The 23,329-nt window shown below is 41.7% G+C and overlaps 1 protein-coding gene across 1 annotated transcript in view; it reads left to right on the top strand.

The window, feature by feature from the left end:
• The window catches only part of unc5da (unc-5 netrin receptor Da), a 186,942-nt gene that overhangs the window by 42,742 nt on the left and 120,871 nt on the right, over positions 1-23,329 (top strand). The window lies entirely within an intron of this gene.

Here is a 23,329-nt window from a genome sequence, read left to right as displayed (position 1 = left end):
GTTGTCCTGGCCCCTTGGTCAGTGCCAAAAAGGCCCCTCTAACTCTATCATCCTGTCCTGGGCACGAGCAAAACTATTGTCAGCTCCAAGTATTCAAAGGTGAAGTTCACTGTGACCTCAGACGAATTTCTACAAATCTGGCAAAACCATCCACATAGTGTCAGGAATGAACTGACTGATTTTAGTGGTCAGAGGTCAGAAGTCATTGTGACCTCACAAAACACATTTTTGGCCATACATCAAAAATTCATATGTTAATTATGACAAAACTCCATGTAAATGTCTTATGGGATACAATGATGAAGTAATTATGTTTCTGTCAGTCAAGCTGTGGCAATGGCTCAGATCTGGGTTGAAAATGTGAAGCATCCACGTTACAATTTGTAGCTTCTTCGTGTTGTATCAGAATCAGCTTTATGAATAAATTCCCTCAGTCTTCACTACAAAGGCTATATTATGAGTTTGTCAGACAGGGATGCAAACTGCAACTCGACTGGTGCACGGGGGCATACGGCCGCGAGGCGTTAGTTCTTGTTTCTTTTTGTTTTCCTTCTTTTCACCATCACTTTCACCTTTTTTTACTTGCTGTCTCACTCGCCCCTGCCCCCTTTTTTGTTTCTTTTATGTTTTTCTCTCATTTTGGAAACATTTCTTCTTTTATGTTCTGTTTGTCTCTTCAAACTGTTTTGGGTGATGCAGCATATCTGTGGTAATTATAGCACCTTCCGGAGAGCAAGGATTAAGGTGACTTCATTCAAAAGAAAAGATGAGACAAAGTATTACAATTGGGTTGCAGAAAATGTATTTTCCCGCAGTAGAGGATGTCTGGGAGGAAAGGCTTCTGCACTTTGTTTCTGATGTTTTGTCATCACTAACTGCAGTAAGTGAGCTGTTACAGCTGGAAATGTTGACATGTCAGAAGTAATTAGGCTCCATCATTCATGGCTCTGCCATGTGTGACATATAGTGAACAGTGTATAAAAAGTGAATAAAGGTCAATAAGCCTTTAACAGATCTAATTTCTTCAGGCGCACCGTGCTGTGTTGTTTAAACACATAATAAACTGGAGAATTGCAGGACCTTTAGGTTGCAATTCACAAAGTTTACATGTAAACAATTACTGCATTCAATTATAGAGTCCGTCTATGTTATAACCTCTGCTGTCAGCCCATACAAACACTTGCACAATTCTGTAAGCTTTATGTGGTTAATATAAATGTATCCACAGCACAGAATGAAAACAGCCTACCGCAGGGCCGCCTCGGTAAACTGCTGCAGCTGCCCTTGGAGAGTCACCTCCAGCATCGCGGCGGGTGTATTGTACTTTCCAGCGTTATTTGTATAAACAGCTATTGATCCTACGGGGAGGACTGGCACAAGTCAGCAACTTTATCAACAGCTGAAAAGAAATGAAATTACATTTTTTGATGGATGCTCCTGTCAAACAAGAAGAAAAACAAATGCCTCCAGCATCGGGGGTTGCAAACCTTGCCAAACAGTGATTGTGTAGGCAAACCAGGCTATACTGTAAGTTACTGTAATAGCCTTTAGATCCACCACAGTTCTTATAATTTATTTATATGAGTGGAGCACCTCCGACACTCTTGGAGGTTACTAATTTGTCTCTTTTTGGCTGTTGCACCTTCACATTCCTTTAATGTTGCCTTGTTAACTCGAGCCCTGGTGATCGAAATGTAATTCCCCTGAGCAGAGTAGGCTTGAGCAGCAGCCCTTAGACTGAGAGTGCTAATGAGATCCCAGCGAGCTCTTTCATAATGAAACATCTTTGAGGCCAATTGTCCATCACTAATAATCATATGGTAATAACCACTGCAAAACCTGCACTGAGGAATAGAGTCGCAGTAGTTTACTCTTTAAAGCGCAAACTCCTCTTTAAAAGATGGGGGGGAAAAAAGGTGATAAAAGCTAAAAAAGCAGAAGATGACGATAATGAAGAATGGAGGAGTAAGTGCAAACAAAGGAAGTTTGGAAAATAAGGAGGTGGAATGTGATAAAGGAAAGAGGTAGAGGGAGGGAAAGTGGAAGAAAGAAAACAACAGCGAGAGGTGACAATCCTACGCATTTGATTAATAATGAAAAAGTCCAAATAATAAATATACGTTTTAGAATGAATAAGCGATCAATTAATTCAGTTGCTGGTGTGTGTGTTTAGTTTAGGTTGGGGGCTGAGGAAGGTGTTGGCTAATGTCAGTTTAATGTAGTTTCCAACAAAGGGGCCATTCATCATAATGCTCCTTCCTCATTTACTACTGGTGCAGATTCAGAGGACTGCATTAGCGCCACCTCTGGGACTGGCAAGCTTAGGAACATAATGGAATCTAAATTGATGCCATCCAAAAATCACAGTGTGTGCAAGCAATAATTAGGGATTCGGAGAGAGACGGCGATGCTTTGCATATCATTACATGCATGTGAAGTAAGACATTAAGTTTTTTGAAAAATTGTAAAGATTTTTCTCACCTGTCTCGAACACTTGCGAGGAGATTTTTGTCTTCAAAGGCTGATCAAAGTCGTAGAAACGTTGCGTCATTTGATCCACTCTGAAAGAGCAATGAATATGCAGAAACAGACTGAATATCATTAATTTTTGCGAAATAAAAAATATCAAGGGCAAGGACCTCTAAGGTGTTTTATAATTCCGTCTCCATGGTTACAAGGACAAGCCGTGTGACCCTTTTTGAACAGAAGGCACATCGCTCTGACGTCCTTCCACGACATCGTAGTTTTCTATCCCTCTATCATCAACATTAAAGTTACACGGGCAATAATTGGAAAACCTCTACAAAAATACTTCTCTGTCCTGGTTTTTTACACAATCCATCTGAAACAGTTAAAAAAAAAAAATGAATAGCTTAGAGGAATGCGTTAGAAATTGGCACATTAGTGGTGTAATTACTACTCAGCGGAGATGCCTAATGCTTTGAGTTTCCAGAAAAGCCATTATCTGCGCGGTGTCAGGGAGTGAGGGCCAGTCCACATGGACGCAGTGATGGGTCAATAAGAGAGAGAAGAGATGGGCCAGGGTAAACAAAATGCCTCGCTTCTGCCTGGCCTGACACTGGTCACTTACAAGCACGCGCTCGCACAAACAAACACAAATGCTTATGGACAAATAAACATACAAATGCTGAACCACTGGACCGTGACAGACTGTTGGTCTGCTGCGGCTGAGGCTCAAACAGAAAATAGAAATGGCTCATTGCCCAGCAAAACACGTCTCTGTAAAACTCAAAATGTTACAGTCACATACATATTTTTACATAATCAGATAAATTCAGCCTGTAGTGAGCCGTGTTAAGGGACACCTATACATTTGTATTATGTAATATCGTGTATTGCCTGCACAGCTGGATTTTGAATAGTTTAAATATTTACTATCTAGAGATGCACCGACAATTCAGATTTTTTTTTTTTTTTAAGTCTGACCTGACAACTCTGATTTCCTTTTTATTCCTAAGAGCTATAATTGACAGCATACACAAACATTTTTTAACCAAATTAACCTGAGACAGTTTGTTGCAACTTTAGGTTTCTTTAGGTTCAGTTTTCTATGATATGTTGTGACAAGGCTGTGCCTATGGTCTGGTGAGGTTTAGGCACAGAAACTACTTGGTTATGCTTAGGAAAATATCTAATTTTGGCTTTAAATGCCTGTTTTTTTCACCACAAACACTGCTGGAAATTGTAACTAGGTCTCTAGCTCTCTTGTATTAAAGATGTTGAAATGCGGTCGTGAACTACAGTCACTGCCTGGGCAGCCTTGTCGCCTAAATGCAACTCAACCACCAACCTCTCCCTTGTTGTCTGTGTACAACAGCCAGATTAGAAAGAGACTAATTGAGAGAAGTCACTGCAACAGTTACATCATTAGAGATACATCAAAACAGCTAAGTGCTTGTGTGCTTACGGGGGAATCTTCTTTGTCAAAAATATATATGAGCATTGCATGAAGAATACATGTTCAGTCTGAGCATTAGTTTCACACTGGCTGTAGAAAAATGCAGGTTCTTTCTGACAAATATTGCAACTTTAAAATAAGTAATTACATGAAGGAATCAGCCTACAGTGGACCAGCCCTCAATTAACCAGGCCAAAGAAACAACAGCACTGCAATTTACTTTCAACCTGAGGTTAATATAAATGAGCACATTAAGTAATCCCAACATGACCAAGATGTTGGCATTGACATTGGTTTTTACATGCTGCAGTGTTTACATCCTCGCTATCTATCCTGCATCCTAATTTACCTTTATCAATACAGATCCACATATTATATAATTCTCCAGTGCATTGCCTCCTGCTTCTGACTCGCAGCTTCTGGCCCCTAATTGAGGTGCCTTTGACCAGGGATGTCTAGCAATTATAAAGATAAGATACATTTTACCTGCTTTAAAATACAAATAATCAAAAATGGATTGTCTGAACAAGGCTACATTGATCTGTTTTGTCTGTCTGTAAATGTTTATTTCAGGTCATTTTACATGATGTAGTTCATTTGCAAGAAGGGGCTGAAGTCAGATTTTCTCCTCTTCTGACAGACACAAAGTTCAGTCCATTTTAATTTTTCTGTCTCCATCCGTGTTGGAAAAAACGGTAAAGACAGAGCTTTCTGTGTCGGACCTCCATTAGGGGGAAAAATAATTATGAATGGGTTACAAAAACAAAGATATAAAAGGCAAAAGCTTCAAAGGAGTATTGGAAATGGATTGAATGGAATGGATTAAGAAAATGGAGGACTGTGCCGTAAAATAATGGAAGCCCCTCCTGTCCATTTAGCAACACACTGTACGTGCAGTCAAACACACAAGTGTATAGTGCACAAAAAGTGGCATAGTTTCACTCATTAACATCTTTGCCACCTCTATTAAATTTGATTGTGTGTGTGGAAAAACATTTTAATTATTTTTATCTTTCATTTCTGCATCAGTTGCGACTAAAGATTCGTTCACAAAAAAATGTAATTACGGATAACTGACAGCACACTGAAAATATCCCATCAATGCCACCATACATGTTGACCAGCAAAATATTGACTGCTGGATGAGACAAACTGTCGCACTACTCATTAAACAGGCCGTAAACATTATCACCCGGCGAGAGAGCTGTCTGACCTTGAACTATGTGTGTTTTACCTCTCTGTCTCTGGGCAAAGGCATTCACCACATCATTAAAATCCAGGGCTCTGACCAGATCTGATTCAATTGCCATCAGTGGCGAGGAGCTGGGAGCCCTCGGGGTCATATTGCTTCTGAGTCCATTCTTTATATGTGGTAAAAAGCACTCTTCTGTTCTTCAGTTTGTGACTGGCTTAACACATACTGCAGGCCTCAGGCAATGTGGATTTTTTGAACTTGCATTGATCAATTTGTTGGATAGTAACATTAAATCAAATGACTGTTTGATGGTAAACTTTTGCTCCTGCCAGAACTGATGAGAAATATCACCTGATTTTCCACCTCTGTGGAGCTTTTTAGCTTCTTCAGCTCATTGTTTCTATTTTATTTGTCGGCACATTTGCTGCGCATCAGTCCCTCTCATCAACCTCGTTAGGGTTCTGTTTTCAACAGAATAAACTGATAACGAACCCACTCTTCATCACTCTCCCAGCACCAAACCACAGATAGGTAAAGAGGCTTAAAGGTGCAACATGTAAGAATTTTAGGTTAAAACATTCAAAAATTTAACAACTTACCAACAGAATGTGAAGAAATAATAGTTTGGGCATTATGCCAAAGACACGCATGTGTTGTGTTGCAGAGATAACTGCTGAAGTTAGCATGCTAATGAGCTAGCCCCAGGCCTGAAAGCCTCTTTCTCCCAGCAGTCTCAAAGTCCTGTGCCAACGGTGTAAACACCACCACTCCTGCTGGCTGCACGGCTAATTGAGCTTACAAGCTAGCAGTAGCCATAAAGAGCATACAGTTGATGGCAGTTGATACTCTGGTAATATGCTGTCTCTAGTTGCTGGGAGTTCAACAGGTGGCCAATTCTAACATATTGCACCTTTTAAACACAGACATTATTCTCAGGTGCAGGTGGAGACCAAAATCGAAACATAAACTCCAACTGAATGCAAACATGGCGCTCACAGGACTCACACAGGACTCGACCATGGTCACCTGGGTGAAAGACCTATGAATAAACAGCCCAACGATCCCCAACCTCCTCCTGATCTGGACTTTCTGGCTCTATGAATTGAGTTCGTCTTTTGTACCCGTCATAATCAGCCCCTGCTGGTGCTGCGGCGTATTGTGTACTTCTTTGCTTTTTAAGCAAGCCAAACCATCACCCTCACACACTGAACTCTATTGGCGGGTCTATGGCTGCCCAGTCGGCCAAGTTCCAAACTTACACTTACCAGCTGCTGTGGATGAGGGTGCAGTGCGGGGTTTGGGTCTCAAAAAAAGTTGCAGGTCAGTGTGTCCAGGAAGATCTCAATATCCTGAACAAATGTAAAAAATGTCGGTAAAGTATTTTCTGTGTTTATTGAGCTTGAAACAATTCAGAGACCACTGATGCGGTGCATCAACAACCCAAACTGTTGGTATTTGACATCCTGGGAATGAGTCAGTAAGCCATCTTTCTCCAGAATCACTTACTTCACACTGTACTAAAAGGGAATTATTTTCAGAAAACATGACTGGAAAGATCTAAACATGACAAATTTCAACAGATTTCCCCATTAAAAAAAAGTAATTGCCAGATAGCTGAAACCCTGGTGCGGTGCAAGGACTGGTGGGAGCAGGTGGTGGCAAGCATAAAGTGAAGAGGGTAAAAAATCTGTCAGGGGCACAGTTTACTCTCATAACAAGGATAGAACCATCCTGGTTTTTGTAGGCAGAACATGCTGTTTCCATGTGCAAACACAAGCCAGATGCTCCGACAGTCTTGTGACCTAGTTAGCATGTAAAGCAGTATATAAATTAAGAATTTGTTCATTATATAATTTGGTTTTGCTCCACAAGATGAATTCCCAACTTCACACTGTCGCACCTCGCAAGTATCACAAGTATACAGGTTTGATTTCAACATTTCAAGGATTAGATGTGTTTTATGTAAATGAAAGTGAAATAATGAAGTACAGCAAGATGCTTCCTCATTACACATTAGACACTTTGTAAAACTGCTTAACCCAGCACTGGTACTCCACCAGTCATCAATCTCTTCTTTAATCAAACAAAATACTAGCTCGATGTATAGGGATTTTCTCCAGAGAACCACTGTAGTGGGCTTTTTCAAGGATTGTTAACAGCTTTTTCATTGACTTCCATGACTTTGAAGGTTTGCAAGTTGCTTATCTGTATTTTGTTAGACACTGCCATTTGCATAGATCTCTATCGCAAATGTGCATCTCATTGAAGGATGTTTCTTTTTGTCCTTTGGATATCTTTAAAGTGCTCTCTGCAGCAATCGAAGACCAATAAAACATGGTGCGGTAGGTGCATTTATACGGGAAGATGAGCACAAACTTTAGCTGATGGCAAAATAGCGACTTTAAAAGAAAGTACCTGAAACATAATGTTGTGAATATTGCGGATTTGCTCACAGACTTACATGAACTTACTTTTTGCTTTCTTGGTTTAAAGGTTGGGTGTATACCATGAGAGCAATTATACCCACTGGGAGGCACAATGTAGGAAACTTGACAGAATCGACCATAAATAAATGACACATAAAAGCCTTTCAGGCAGCTTTTATCAAATGCCCGCCTCTGCACCACGTCGTCCACATCTGTCAGTTCAAAAATACACCACTTCTTCATACATGCAAATAAGCATCCACACTGCAGCACAGTTTAGTACTTTCCTACTCCAGGTAGCCTATATATACTGTATATCACTTGTTTATAAGCATGAGTCATTGCACTTGGATCACACACCCCTGCAAGCACAAAAGGCACGTACCCGCTTTGGTAGTGCATTGTAAATGGATATAAGCAAGCATCCTTGGCTGACCAGCTCATTATGATGTGATAATTGGCTTTGAAACATCAGACTGTAAGGTGGCAGACTCCAACCTTGTTAGTTTGAATTGCTCCACCATTACACCAATGTGTGTGTATGTGTGTTTACGCCAATGCCTTTGTCCGTTACAGCCAGTTAACTAACCACCTCACAGAACATTACAGTAATGACTCCAGTCAATTACACAATGTATGTTATTGTGGTAATAAATTCAATTACAAAGTATGGGCTCCCCAAAGCTTTTCATATATTCGTCTGCCCAAGAGAAAGGTATCACACGGGCTTCAAACTTTCAGAGGAGACTCGTACCAGTGTAATTTGGGGTGACTGTGGTTCAGGAGGTAGAGCTGGTGATCAGCTAATCGGAGGGTTGGAGGTTCAACTCACATCAGAGTGTCCTTGAGATGCTCAACCCCAAATTGCTCCCGATGGCTGTTCCATCGCTGTGTGAGTGGATGTGTTAATGGCTAGGCGTAGAAATACCATGGGGCACTTTGGTCTGCAAGCGCTGTATCGTTCCTGATGAGCAAGTCGGCAACTTGCACGCAGCCTCTGTCCTCAGTGTGTGAATGTGTCGAACTTTTTGAGTGGTCGGTTGACCAGAAGAGCACTATATAACAGTGCTGCATGATATCAGGAAAAAATGACATTGCAATACATTGTGATAAGAAATAAAAGACATTTTTACCATATGACTTGAATAGCTCTAGCTGGAAATAATAATTCCAGAATGATTGGGTTGATTTTGTAGGGGTGTGCATCTAATCAAACAACCGAAACAGACCCTGCTTTGTGTGATTAATTGATCGAGAATGATCAATGAGTGTCTGCTGTGCTTGCAGAGCCTGCCTGTCACTCACAAGCAACAAACTTCCATGTATCCAAGAACCCTAAATTCAGACTAAATTATCCAATATCAGACAGATGTATTTTGATTAGTCATGGAAAATGAGAAATGTGCAAATTTTGTATCAAGCAGCAAGAAAAGTTGGAGAAGGACGTGTTGGAATTAATTTGCCTTACTTTTACGTTGTGCGTTATTGCGAGGTTGCAAACGCTAAAATGATATATTGTGCAACTGCAAATGTTTACGACATAGTTACTGTAGTATACACATCCACACAGTCCTACTTCCAAACCCCTCTCCCTCCCATGTCTTCTACATTCTCACTTTCTAAATATAAGGCAAAGACCCTGTGGTCAACCCCATCTTGCATACTCGACTGGACTTGCCTCCCAGTTGGATGTGAAAGCAGTGTGAATAGATGAGAAGAGATGCAGGCTGTGATGTCCTTTTCTGAGATTTGGAAAAACTTTATACAGGGTTCAAGCTTCAGTCAGTGTTTCCCCCACCAATCTGTCCGACCTTCTTCGCCAGGGCAAGGCTGAGTGCTATCATTGCCTTCTGGATCCCGCAACAGCGCTGGAGCACATCATCAACTGTTATGTGAAGTCCCAGGATAGTGATGTCATTGTCTCAACAATCATGTGCCAGAGGCTGGAAGCCAGGGCAAGGCCATAGCAGGAATAGCAGCTGAGGATTGACTCAGGGAGGCAGCACTAATTCCCACATGCTGTGACTGTCACCATGACCAGTTTGACAGCAAACTGCTGTTCTCTAAATGTGAACACAACTCTCTCGATCTCTGACTGACATACTGCTTGGTGGAAATATTGGTGCAGCTCTGTTATGATGGATATGATAAGACTTGTGTGATCGTCACATCGATTTTGTCTGTGATGCCCTTAACCTGAATCGATTTCATGCAAGTATGCATCAATCTGTTCATATTTGAGGTGATTTCTTTCCTTTAATTATCTCCCCCAGTAATAAATGATGCAGTAAATTAATCCAAAATAATGGTGTCATCCTTCAAAACTTGTGCTGCATTTTATGAATAATTTGCTCATAAGGAGTCAGTTTTAATTTGAAGACATCATAAATCAAAGTCAACTTCAGTGTAAAGAAAGCAAAAACAGCGATCGTCGTTAGATATTATTTACCTTACTTTATCAATTCTGTCTGTCTCCTTTTTGCTTCCTCATTCGTGAATATGTCTGTACTAAGGGAGCTCCGATTGATTGGCCGCTGGTTGTTGTTGTTGGCCAATATGCATTCTAACTTGATCAATTGTCTCTATAAAGGCGATCAGAAGAGATGATCAGATGACGCAAATACACACAAGACAGGTTCTCTATGCACCACGCATTTTAAGCAGGGCTTGAAACAAATGGTTTCCTGTTGTCCAGCTGGGGACGACTTGCTTTAAAAATGAATGACATGACAAAGTGAACTGAGTGCCGACTACAACAGAGCAAGTCTTCTCATGCTATTAATAGTTACTATCACTGGCTGGCTACTCCATCTATCCCCTCAGTCACAAACGGCTCTCTGGCAGGACCTCATAAACTAAGAGGGCACTGCAAATCTGTATTGAAATTGGCAGGAGGAGAGCTGGTTAGCTGTAAGCAGCCGTTGAGCAGCGGTATCCTGCGGTGTGTTTGGCTAACAGAGCTAAACACACAGCAGGACTGAGAGTGTCTGTTCAGAGGAACATGAAGCATCAAACAGTGAACTGCAGTTCAATCTGACAACACAGCAAGTGTACCGTAAATAAATGTACATAAGTACTTCAGCCGAGTACAGTTTGAAGATAAAAGTACTTTGAGTTTGGAGTCACAGACACCTCATTCACTTCATTTCACCAAACTTCTGTCAGAGATGACAGGAAGCAGATACGAGCAGTGACCAAGTGATGGAGTAGTCTTGCCTAGCCATTCCCCTCAAAACAGCTTGCCGGGGTTCCTACCATCAGCAATCAGGTGAGAGTGATGGTAACAATTTTCACCATGAAGGTTGCCAGCCTATAATTTTGAAAACAGTAACATGCAGGTAGTAGAAGGGAGGAGGATGCTGCCTGAAGTAGGCGCCAAATTGTAGTCTTATATTAACAGTCTACATCCAGGTACAACGACTGAGACAGTTTTAAACATGTTCATCTGAATTAAGCAAAATTAATATAATTATTTCCTCAACACGAATATCTGTGATTGGCATCTGTCGGTACTGCTTTCGGCTATCAGTTATTGGTGATCGCCTCATAAAATAGATTAATAATCGGGAGCGCCCTTGGTCAGTACTGTCCTGAGTGTATAAGATAAGACTATGATATTGACATTCGATAAACAATTTTTTATGATTCCTAATGGTATGGTGTTGGAATAATAAGCTGATTCTGAATAGAACATCAATAAAACAGGCCGTCTTTCACGACTCAACTCAAGAAAACCCATATGCACAATTTGATATTTATCTAATTCTGTTTATCGAAATACCTGGACAGAAAATGTCAATGTGATCCTCCAGCTAGTGGAGTGTAACAGAATACATTCTCACATTTTTAGCCAGACAAGTAAGCTTCTTCATACACAGTTGTTCTGTATTTTGAGATAATGATTGTGTACGTACCAAATTATTCTGTTTGGAGGCGGATCAAGGGCATAATAAAAAAAAGCGAAGGAGGAAAGTCAGAAATAGAAAGAGGGCAAAATAGAAAGTACAGGGTTAGAGATGGTGGGGGCAGTTTCAGAATGTGAATCAGGGGTCCTGACGGTGACAGGGGCCCTAAGGCTGCATGACACCTGACATGTTTCATCTCCAGCCGTGTCACGTTCCCCCGCCACCGTCCTCCAGCTACGGACGCCGCAGCTACACACAGAAATAGAAATGACAATGTGCGGCAAAGAAAAGGAATTACACAGAACCAGAGGCCTCGACATGGGCTGTGTGTGAGAAGAGACTGGAAAGCAGCCGTTTTGCCTCGGATCTATCCGTATCACTGATGCAAAGACGACCCCAAATCCATTACAAGCCAATTATATGTGCTGGGCCGGGGCTGGGGCTGGGCACTCACTCGTGAACTGCAGTGCTTAATCCACAAAGAGGAACTAATAGGAAATTTGAAAATAGAATCCACACTTGAGTAACTTTGGAGGGATTTGGTTGGATTAATGAACTGTCAGGCTCACTGTCAACATGCTGGGGGAGTGCAATCCTTTACCAGTTAGTCTCTTTCTAGTCTCCGTCTTTCTAGTCTCTTTGCTACATTTCTCACTTACACGCCGAGTATTTAAATTGACGTGTTCTCTTCCTGGTGAGCAGGATGCTAACAGGAATGAAAATGACTGGTGTGCCACCTGCGTATGATCTGTCTGCTCTAATGTTTCCATGCCTTTAACTGTCTGCACATCTCATCTATCATATGCACGCCGACAAAGGCATATTCACACACACACACAAATAGGACAGACCACTGTTCCATCATGAGTGAAGAGCCTAAATGATCTTCCCCTCCCAGAGCAAAGGCAGCGTCTGCTTCAGTCCAAGGGGACACGCACCGCAATCACAGGAGTTACCAGTCACACTCGGCAAGCTTGAAGGCAGCGAAAGAGGCGAGGATAAGAGGGCTGAAAGCGAGAGGAGGGGAGTTAGAAGGGACAAAGAGTAGCTCGCATTTGGTTGACAGCGACACTCACAAACAGATGGGGAAAACACTTAAAGGGAAGAAGGGAAAGAGAGCTACACAGCGGAGTCAGAATGAGATCATGACAAGGATGCGCAGTGAAATGATTGAAACTGAGATACTTTCTTCAAGCAGATCCAATCCCAAGCTGTGGCTGTTGCATTGTTTTCGAGACCCTCGATAGAAAATAGCCAATGCAGTGCTTCTCGATGTGAATAAGATCTGAGACAGAAGTTTATTATCATGGTAGAGGGTAAAAAGATAAAAGAAAGTGCTATCAGATCTAGACGGAAACAGGGAAGGTAATGAAGAAAATTAAATTGATGACAAAAATACAAATTAAACGGGAAACTACAAGATCATAATTGTTCCAGTGGCTAACCGGAGGCATGAATGTGTAATCCTGTTGTACCTGTTTCTGTGGGACCAGTCGACACAGACATCACCACACAGAGAATCCTCCTCCTAAACTGGACATGAGCCTAAATTATGGATGAAAGAGTGCTGAGAGGAATGATAGATGAGGTGTGGTTTTATGTTACAGCACACAAAGGCTCACTGTCGCGTTGAGTGTAGGAGCAGTACAGGTGTCTTAAAGTACACCAGCTTTATCGTGGCATTTATTTGCTTTCAGCTCCGTCTGTGTTTGATCTGATTTGATGATGAGATTTTTTCCATCATTTCTTTTTAAAGCAGCAAAAGTAAATACCAACAGGTCAGGCTGTGTCAGCAGTGAGGTTAAAGGAATATTCCGTTAAATTCAAACCTTAATTTCTTTTCTTTTACAAAGGAGTGAAGACTTTTTAATACCAGAAGCTGGCACAGCAAAACTTATCCATGAATCTTTGCAATGTATTTGGTTCTGAAAATGTACTTCTTCAGAAGTACTTTTCATCAAACTAATGCAGTGGGGAGGCTAAGCTAGCTGCTAGGAACATGCTACTGCCAATCAGCCACTATAGCTCCCTGCGTTTCTTCTGTTTTCTCTGCACTGTGCCTTTTACTCACACCAGGCATTGTGTTCTCAAGGATGTGCATCATTTAATTAAATAGCTTGGTGACGAATTAAACAATCATTTTACTCGGTTTATTCCAAAGAAAAATGTACCATCAAATTCTGCAAGCCATTCCAATACTGATTACTGGAACAGTTGATACTTCCGACAGATGAGGTTAAATAAATTGACGGTATATTACAGCTAATGCATGAATGTATTATTTAGAACTGGATACAGCGACGCTGCTCGGCCCAGCGTCCATGTTTGCCAAGTGGTCGCTCAGTGGTATTGCAACAAAAAATTCCCCTGCGGCCCAAAAAGCATTTTCACCAGAGATCAGCGTTATAAAAGAGATGTCAGTGGTCAATTATGACTCTTTCGGTTATGAATTTATAGTCCATGAGGGTAAAATATTTGTATAATCTGCTGAAAAGCTTTGCTTGTGTCCATAATGATCAATACATTGTCTGAAATTGAGCTCTTTATCAGCGAGGCAACCAACCCATATACTGTCGCACCAGGTGGTTCGCAGGGTTTTAAATTTAATCTGTTAAACACAGCCACAAGAGGCCATGGTTGAACCTGGGAGTGGTGCTTGCGGGATACAGCCGCAGTCCAAGGAAGTAATGCTCACTGTCATGGTGTTGTAACATTTGTGCAAGAGCCGGGCTTGTCTGACAAATACACCACATCCTTGGCAAGTCACACTGCTTTCTTCTTCCTTTTTTACTGCCACTGGCTTCTGCACAGGAAGCTGGAACAATAAGTAGGAACGCCTGGCAGCCGGCTGCACCAAAACAACAGTGCGGCACTAGATGAATGTTGCACGGTTCGTTTGCTTGGAGGAGCTGTCCAGCTGACTGAGAAGAACAGAGTGGAGCTCGCACAAAAACAGCTCTTAAAGACAAAGAAAATACCCTTGCAATGATGGTAGTCCTTGCCCTTGGGACCAAACACTAGTAATACTGCAAACAAAAGCCCATTCACTTTCTGTCTAATTCTGTTGCCAGCACCATTCAGTGGTGAGGCACAGGAAAGCATCGCACACACACACGCACACACATACACACCAGATGCTAAACTGAAAGGCACTAACAATGACAACAGCACCAAGAGAGCAGTATTTTATTGTGTTTGCTGGCTGGCATGTAGTTGCTGTTTGTAATAAATACTAGGAACAGTTGAAGCAATTGGGAGCTTGACTAAAAGCAGAAAAAATAGATTTTCCTGAGACATTACTGACTATATTTGAATAATTCACCGTTGGCTGGACAGCGTAACAGCATTGGAGCATTATTTAAATGGCCGTGAAGAATGCAGCTCTTCATGCTAGGAATGAACACTCACATCACATCACATCTCCTCCATTATCGCTGCCTCCCCCACCATAAAAGTCCTCTCCTCATTTTTTCCCTTATAGCTGTTGTTCTTCCGCCAGTCTTGTGTCATCTGCCGCTCCTCTCCTCATCTAAATTTTCTCTGTTCTGTCCATTTCAGACCCGTAATCACCTTCCCATCCCACTCCTCTTCTTCATCCTCTTCCTCTACTGTTTATCTTAAAGCCAGTTCACTGTGCGAGTGGGTGGGTAGATAGCGCTCTTGCCCTCCACTCACACTGTTTTAGTTGATTGGCTTGCATGTGGACCAAGTCTGTCTGTACGATAGGGAGCGTAGTATGGCTTACATCCAATTAGACTGCCAATCCATCAGTACATCACTAACTAGGGAAAAGGGGCAGAGCAGAGGGAACGGGTTCCTGCGTGAGAGAGAGCAAGAGATGGTTGTGTATGTGCGTCCGTTTTACACATGTTGGATCATGGCTCTATTAAAGCAATAAGAAATGTGTAGTGATAATCTGCCAGCAGAGACAAGACACAAAGCCCACCGCATCCACACAACACTGGCCGCTACATCCGAGTCTTTATCATTGATTTTTCCCCAGACATGATCCATGTTTTTCCATTTACTTGTCAGATTTTATGTTCGCAGACACAATACTGATCTAATAAAAGACGGTCCATTCTTGCCACTCGCCACAAGCTAACACGAATGTATTAGCCCGATGCCTGTCGAGAACTACAGAGCGGTGCGGCAGTGTAAAGTACGGCAGCCTCAGGGCGTTTCGTTTGCATTTGTATGTGCGAGAGAGAGCCGTGTTGTGGCTCCGGAGGTGATGTGTGTGCGTTTGGCGTGGGCGAGAGCGGGCGATTGACTCCTTTTTCACCCACTAACAAAGACGAGTTGCTAAAGTTTCACATCCAAATGAAGTTAAATGTGAAAGTGCAACACTTCTCTCCTTTGTTAATACCAACCTTCTCCAGTGCAGCAGACAAATGAAAGTGAACTTGAGTCAATAAGATAGCTTTTAAAAGCCTGACTGCATGCCCCGGGGAGCTTTGTATGTCTTGACACTTCCTGAATGTATATATACTCTGCCAGGATAGTGTGAGGAGGGAATGAGGAGGCTGATATTCGTGATGAGATGACAGTGGGAAAACAAACAAGTCAATTTTTCTGGGTATTAGTCCAGTACAAGGTAAAGCCTGATTGATGCAGTCATTACTGCTCCTGGGCTGGAAGCAGCACGCCTGAAACCTGTTTAATCTTGATAAAATACAATGTAGAAGGAGATAAGAAAGGAGATGAAGACATATCTGTCAGGGTGGATTATGACTGGTGGGATCAAAACAGACACAGAGTATATTAAGCTGAAAAACATAAACTAGTGAGTTCCTTTTTCTTCCTTTTTTTTGATGTAAAGCTAAATTAAGACGAACATGTGGTTTATTCTCTGTGTGGTCAGAGCAGTGTGGGACGTGTCCACCCCTTAAGCTCTCTGGTATTCAAGGGAGGACACATCGCCCTGCTCTCACTGAAGTTTCCTGACATTGCTCCAAAAAGAGATAAATATGAAATATGAGAGCTTTCAGTACTGCTTAGGCCTGCAAAATAAGTCAATTAGTCACGGCAGGCAGCAGTCAAATGGAGATTCTGCATGATGGTCTTAACGAGGGCCGCATAGGACAAGCGTCAGACAGCTCGTTAAATTAATCCTTTGGGTCTGCTGCAAGTGGAATGAGGCATGTGTCTGTGTGACCTGCTTATGTCCTCCACATTACATTACAGAAAAATGCACGCAGACACACGCACACAGACACACACAACACACTGAGCTCCAAATGGACTGCAGAAAACATTTGTGATCAAAGTTTCTTTCTGGCCTCATGGGTGCTCAGATTACACGAAACCCCCCGCCAGCAGGGAACTTGGGAGTCTCTCTCTCGCTAATTCACTCCGTCCCCTTTTCTCGTTTTTTTTTTTTCCTGTTTTGCTCCGTTCTTTATCTCTGACTCATTATATCCCATAAACATAGCCCCCCCCTTTGCAAACACAAGCGCTCCCAGTGTGTAGGATGTAATGAGTATGTTACATGACGACCTGATTTGAGAAGCCTGTGTTTTCTTGCCTGGTTAATGTGGGATTCCACACTAACAAAGTTTGACTTTTTAGCGAAAGTGTAAGTCAGTTAATGTGCGTACACGTGCTACATGCATGTCTGTAACACTGTGGAATAAACACCATTTTGTCCCTGTATGTCTTCTCTTCCCTCGCCTTCTCTTTTTCATCTTTTGCAGTTAACGCAATGCCAGTGTCAGGCCGTTTGCCAACCTCACATCACACCTCTGTCGTATATTACCGATCGCATCTGACTCCCCCAACCTTCTCTAAACCACCTTATGAATATCAAAGCCACCAACATACTCATATATATTTGATATAGGACATTCAGCTGCCCTGGTCAGCAACTCGCTATGTCCAATCTATCTTAATCCACCCAGCATCTCAGCCTCTGTTTACCCAGCCAGAAGAAGGCTGTATATGTGCATGCTTTCTCCGACGTATGAACGATGTGAGGCTCTTTCTTATCCTCGGCCCCGCTGGTTAGCAATTTACTTCTCTATTCTCATTTCCCAACCATAACAGAGGCCCATAAATTGCCCTAGGGAACTATTCTTGACCTCCTCATGTTTCCTGTTTCTCCAGACGCCTTCCTTTAAATCACTGTCTCACCCTCTTTGACACCTGTGTCTCTGTGGCACGATTTAAACATCCTTCTTGAAGTAAGTGCAAAACAGCTCTGATAACCTTCATATAGGCACGCACACATTCACTGTACCTCAACAGCCTTGCGGATAACAGCAGTTTGAATGTAATTAGAGGTGGTTTAAAGATAGGAAGTGCACTAATGAGTCGTATAAAAGTATAAACGTATATTTTATCGCACCGTAAAAGAATGAAATAATAAAGAGCAGGGCGAAAAACTCTGAGAATGACTGAAAGAGGAGCGCGAGAATAGCTCCACAGTAAATGAACAGGATGAAGATGTGAGACAGGCTATTGAGGCTAGCAAGCAACCGTCATTTGTTTTTCCCGGGGTGCAGAGATTATCTGGTTGAGTGATAGAGGTGGCCTTGATCAGCCCTCTCCCTGCATACAGCCGTATATCAGATGTCACGCTGCTGCAAAACCATCAACCCTTCACCGGCCTAGGACGCACATATTTACCATGGTAAATGGCACCCCCAACTCAGTAAACGCTCCTGTTTTTCACCAGCCGCCAGCTCGCAGGAATGGATGATGCATCGTTGGCTGTACACTCTGTGTAATTGCTCACCGGATGATATCTGGGAAAAAATGACGAGGAGTGGTTCCTTGAGTGAAATGTTCTGGAGGCAAGGATGGGCTTGAAAAGTTGCTCCCTTTTTCTGTTCTTTTTGCCTTTTCTCTCCCCTTTTGATTATAGCTCGCCCTCATTAAGCTGCCGGCATTTTGGATTGGACAAATCTATCAAGTCGATCAGAATTGGCTGCAGGTCGTATTTTGTAAAAAAAAAAAAAAAGCAGTAAAGGCCTGTCATGATAGAGAGAATGAATCAGTCCACTGAGCGGAGAATGGACCTCGAGAGCTGATTGCAAGGATGGAGGGGAGAGGGAAATATGTTCAGCCATTAATTAATCTAATAGTTTTCATGGGACAAAGAGTGCATATCTCTGCTGCCTGCATAATGAGAGCCTGGAACAAAGTCATTCACTGCATCCCATTTAAAATGATGTGAGTGTGGGCTAAAGACCAGGAGGAGAGGCAGAATACAAAGCACAGAAAATCAAAAGGCTTTACCATACCCGCCTCTTGATGCTGTGTGTTTAATGGAATGGTCCTTAAATACTTTTCATGATAAATCTCTAAACAAATATGCCATTTCTGTTGTAGAAATTAATGCGAATTTTACAGAGTTGAAGCTATTAATCAGTAATGTGTCCCTGAAAAATCAACAAATTAATTTTCAGCTGTTTTTGATTGGTTGAAATTCGTAGTGAGAGAATGGTGCCAGGATTTGATTGGAGAATAGGGGTGATATCACAGCTCACTGGTGCAAAACGGTTTGGGAAACAGCCTAGATCTTATTGAATTTTAATTCAATGGATCTGTGATGCGTATGATACAGGGGGAATGGGAGCAGGAGGCCCCGAGGCATCGTAATTTACCTTTGCCGTTTTTCCACAGATTTCAAGTGATATCAATTTCATCTTAGGTATTTTATTGCACAGCCACAAGTACACACATAGTGTGCAGAGCCAGACACACATGGACAAGAGGCTTTATATCAGCTGTGCTGATTCTCCTCTCGAGGGACCATTTTGAGGGCTCTCATGTAGAGTTGAATCGTGTGCGTTTACCGCTAAAATAAAAAGGACAGCTCAACAAATTAATGCTTGACGACAGGTGAAGGGTCTTGAGAAATGTGATCGTTATACCTCATTCAGCTTTTTTGCATATGCACATACTGTAGGTATGCTATCCTTAACAAGGCTCTTAGACCACCAGAGGTAATTATCTCACCCACATATTGTGGTATCTTGCATAAGTGGACTGAATATTGATTTAAGGGTTAGAAATTCAGCGTAGATGCTGACAGATATTCAACTAATTAAGCTCTTAAATATGTTGACTTTTGATACCTGGAGCTCACCTTTGTATTCCACAATGCTGAGGGAAGAAACTGTATTGAAAGTTAAGGAGGAACGCTTCCAGTGCTCAGTCTCTCAAAGATAAGGTAGTTCATTAGAGTTTCTAATAAAAGTTCATTTATCTCTATGAAGCTTTTAAAAGCTTCATTTAATAATCTAAAATAAGGAAAAGGCTCAATGAGGGGAAATTTGCTTGAATATGAACGAAGAAGAACATCAGATATCATCCAATCAGGCGAGCAAATGTATTAAACAAGACGTTTTAAAGGGTAACTCCACCAGTTTGTGTGTTAACATCCTGAGGATTACTACTCCATATATGATTTTAAAAAAAAAAGTAGTATAACGCATTTTGTGGCTCCAGAGGAGGCTGCATGTAATCTGATAGATTGCCTATAGTGACAATCAGTGACTCAGTTGCATTGTGGGTAATAGGGATCGACTGAGACATTTTTTTCAGGGCCAATACCAACTATAAGTAATCAAGGAGACCAATAACGGATATTTTGAACTGATGTAGATTTGCAGTAAAAAAAAATATAGGATGAAGTATGACTAAAATTTACTCAAGTACTAATCTTAAGTACAATTTTGAAGTACTTTACTTGAGTATTTACATTTTCTGCTACTTTATACTTCCACTCCACTACATTTATTTGACAACTTTAGTTACTTGTCAGATTCAGACAGTGAGTGAGACCACAGAGCGATGAATACAGACACAGAGAGTGCTGCATCAGAGCCAAAGTAGCGTATTTTTAAATAGTTATTATTATTGGACTTTAAATTATCAGCCATCTTCCTTTTGGAAAACCTGGTGCCAACATTACCCACAATGCAATTTGGTCACAGAGTGACAAAACTGAAGGCAAGCTATCAAATTACATGCAGCTTATATGTCGTAATACTAAAATTGGTGGCGTTTCCCTTTTTAAGAAGAAATTTAACATGATGAGGAGGTGTAACTTTCTGAACTAGGTCATTCAATAAGGGTCCTAACAGAGAAGGCTCACTCACCTGCAGTCGTCATGCTGTTATGAACCAGTACACACCTTGTCAGAGATGACATCAGGGGGTAATGGGCTGAGAGATTTTGCTCTATATAGATCAGAACCTAAATCATTCCTCTGCGTTTGTCAGCGTTTAAATGTAAGAAATTACATTTGATGTCGTTTTGGAGTCTGAAAGGGTTTTTTAAAAGAGTGAGTCAATCTGCTTTCTGTCTTTTATATCACCAGAGAGAAATAGCTGTGTGTAATTTGCATGACAATGACAACTGATGCCATGACTACAAATATTTTGCCGCAGGGGCAGCATACAAATGGAAAAAGGAAGCGGGTCTGAGAAGAGAACCTTTCAGTACCCACTGGACAAACTCACACGGGAGAGACTATAATTACCAATGGCTATTACCATAACTTACCACATACCATTAAACCACAAGTGCAACCCACAGTTTGAGACATTTCAGCCGAACACAGTGGTTCACAGTATCAAATGTAGCACAAGGGTGTGAAGGAACAAAACCCAAAGACTGTCCATCACCGGCAGCTAAAAGCAGTTAATTCAACACTTTAATCAATAATGTTATAAATGTAGGCTTTTACCGAGACGCTAATTAATGGGAAATTGAAGACATTCGAGATATTTGGACTAAATCAAATACCTCTCTGCGAAATGTTGAGGGCTGAGGAGGAATGCTTCCTCCTAGAAATGACCTTTCTGAGGGCATTTGCCGAGACAGGATTTTTACAAGGTCTGCTACACTCTTGTTGGAGGAGGTGAGGGATCGATCCGCAACCATATTTCGAAAATAGCCGAAAAAATCTTCACCTTGGGTGATCAGGAGCTATGGTTTGGTCAGTAAATAGGACCCCAGAGGAGAAAGAGAGACTGAGCTCTCACTGCCCGACTGTTACTTCTGCAATTATACCTTTTACTCGGTCTTGCGGTGCATTAAGGTTTACAGCTTGCAGATTTTTTATCACTGCTCTGCCTTTGACACAGATGTTATCCAGGGCATAGAGGAATAGTACAATTGAGTCTAAAATAGAAGTACACGTTTGTTAGCGTGACCCACTATTTTAACTGTTTTAGTGTAGGGCTGCAGAGATGTGGCACCGAATTACACCGCGCCTCTGATTAGAGCCTGTAGTGTCCCAAAAAACAAACCTAAGATAAATAACATAATTGCAAAATGAATAAAAAACCAATGTGCTAAACCAATTTTTAAGAGTGTGAACCCTGGAAACACAAACTCTTCTGTGGCAAATATAATTAAATAATGCCCAAAAAGTTTTTCCTGTTTTGTAAAAAGCTTTTTGCTCAATTAAAAACTGCACTTTGCTCAGTTCTAATTAAATCTCAAGTTCCGCTGCATTGTTATGCAATATTGGGAGGAGATGTTTTCACACCTTAATGATGTGGTTGTATTGTTCAGGACTTCCTGTTGAATGTGCAAGCATGAGCAGGTGGCAGCGTCTCATCAGTCATGGTGTTTAAACATGTTGGAAAAATATTAAATTCATTAGAATATACTGCTTTTCTGAAAGTGCCATGTTTTTAATTGTCTTGTCCAGACTTTAAACTCTGGCTGAGAGTTAATTACACACAAACAGCTTTGCAGGTTGTAATGTTGATGAGCTTGCTCTCTATACATTTGAGAAATTATCCCTGTGAACGCTTTACATTATGTACTCAAGAGCAATTAGGCTTTTCAGAGACAGAGAGACCTTACATGAAAGAGTCAGGAGTATGGTGGCCATCAGCCACAGTTTGTGCCTTTCATGCAATTATAGAGTTTCTATTTGAGACCTCTGTATTGAAGATTATGCTTGAATCACAGAAATGGCCCATGAATATCATTAAAGGTAAATAAAAAGTTGAACAACATGACACACAGCAGGCCATTTCAGAAAAGACATTTCCATAATGCTCAACGAAAGCCATGTACTTCATGTTTTTTTCTCTTTAGTCTCAAAGAAAGATGACAATCAAAGATGAAATCTGCTCACTCATCTTGTTCCCATTTCTGTGCTAATTAAAAGCTATTTTAATTGCTCTGTTTTACTAATTATGTTGGAGAGAGTCTTTAATAGTGATGTTAAATTCAGCGTAGAAAAGGAGTCCTGGACGCCTTTCGTGGAAAAGCTTGATCTGTGTCTTGTGATCGGGGGATTGTGTGTCATGTTCAGTTCCTCATCACTTCAACCTAAACGCTCGAATCCTCCCCGCTGAGAAAACATAACAAACCCACTATATCAGTTGAAAGTGGAGAAAATAGACGGCGACATTTATCCCGACTCTGACTGTGCCTCTATCTGTTTAGCGGCCGCCTCATGTGGACACATATGGTACGGAGCTCTCAGTGCTCTGGACAGTGCACAAAAGGGACTTGGGCCCCGAGGCTTTCCCAGGATGACAAACCTAAGGTGGCAAGTTGAAAGTCGATCCATCAGTCTGAATGAATCTCCAATAGCTTGCACTTATGTGGACAGAGGAGATAAAATAGAAAAAAAAAAGTCCTACAGTGACATTGAGTTGAGAGCCTTTCCGGGGAGAACTGCACATCCAAGCATTAAACTTCAACACAGCAAAGATTTCTTTGCAGAAAGGATTTGTCACCACACCTTTCGGGCGCACTCACACTCGGCCCAATTGCTCCGTACGGTGCCGAAGCACGATGGTCCCTCCTCCCCAGTCCCCCACTGCCCTGCACTCGTGTCGCCGCAACCGGGCCTGAGCACGGTTACCTCTTGTACATACGTCATCACATCGTAGCGCAGTGGCAGCAC

The sequence above is a fragment of the Pagrus major genome, chromosome 12 (assembly GCF_040436345.1).
Source record: "Pagrus major chromosome 12, Pma_NU_1.0".
In the NCBI taxonomy this organism is placed as follows: domain Eukaryota; kingdom Metazoa; phylum Chordata; class Actinopteri; order Spariformes; family Sparidae; genus Pagrus; species Pagrus major.
Note: the sequence above shows the minus strand (reverse complement) of the source record. Positions and strands in the feature narration are given on the sequence as shown.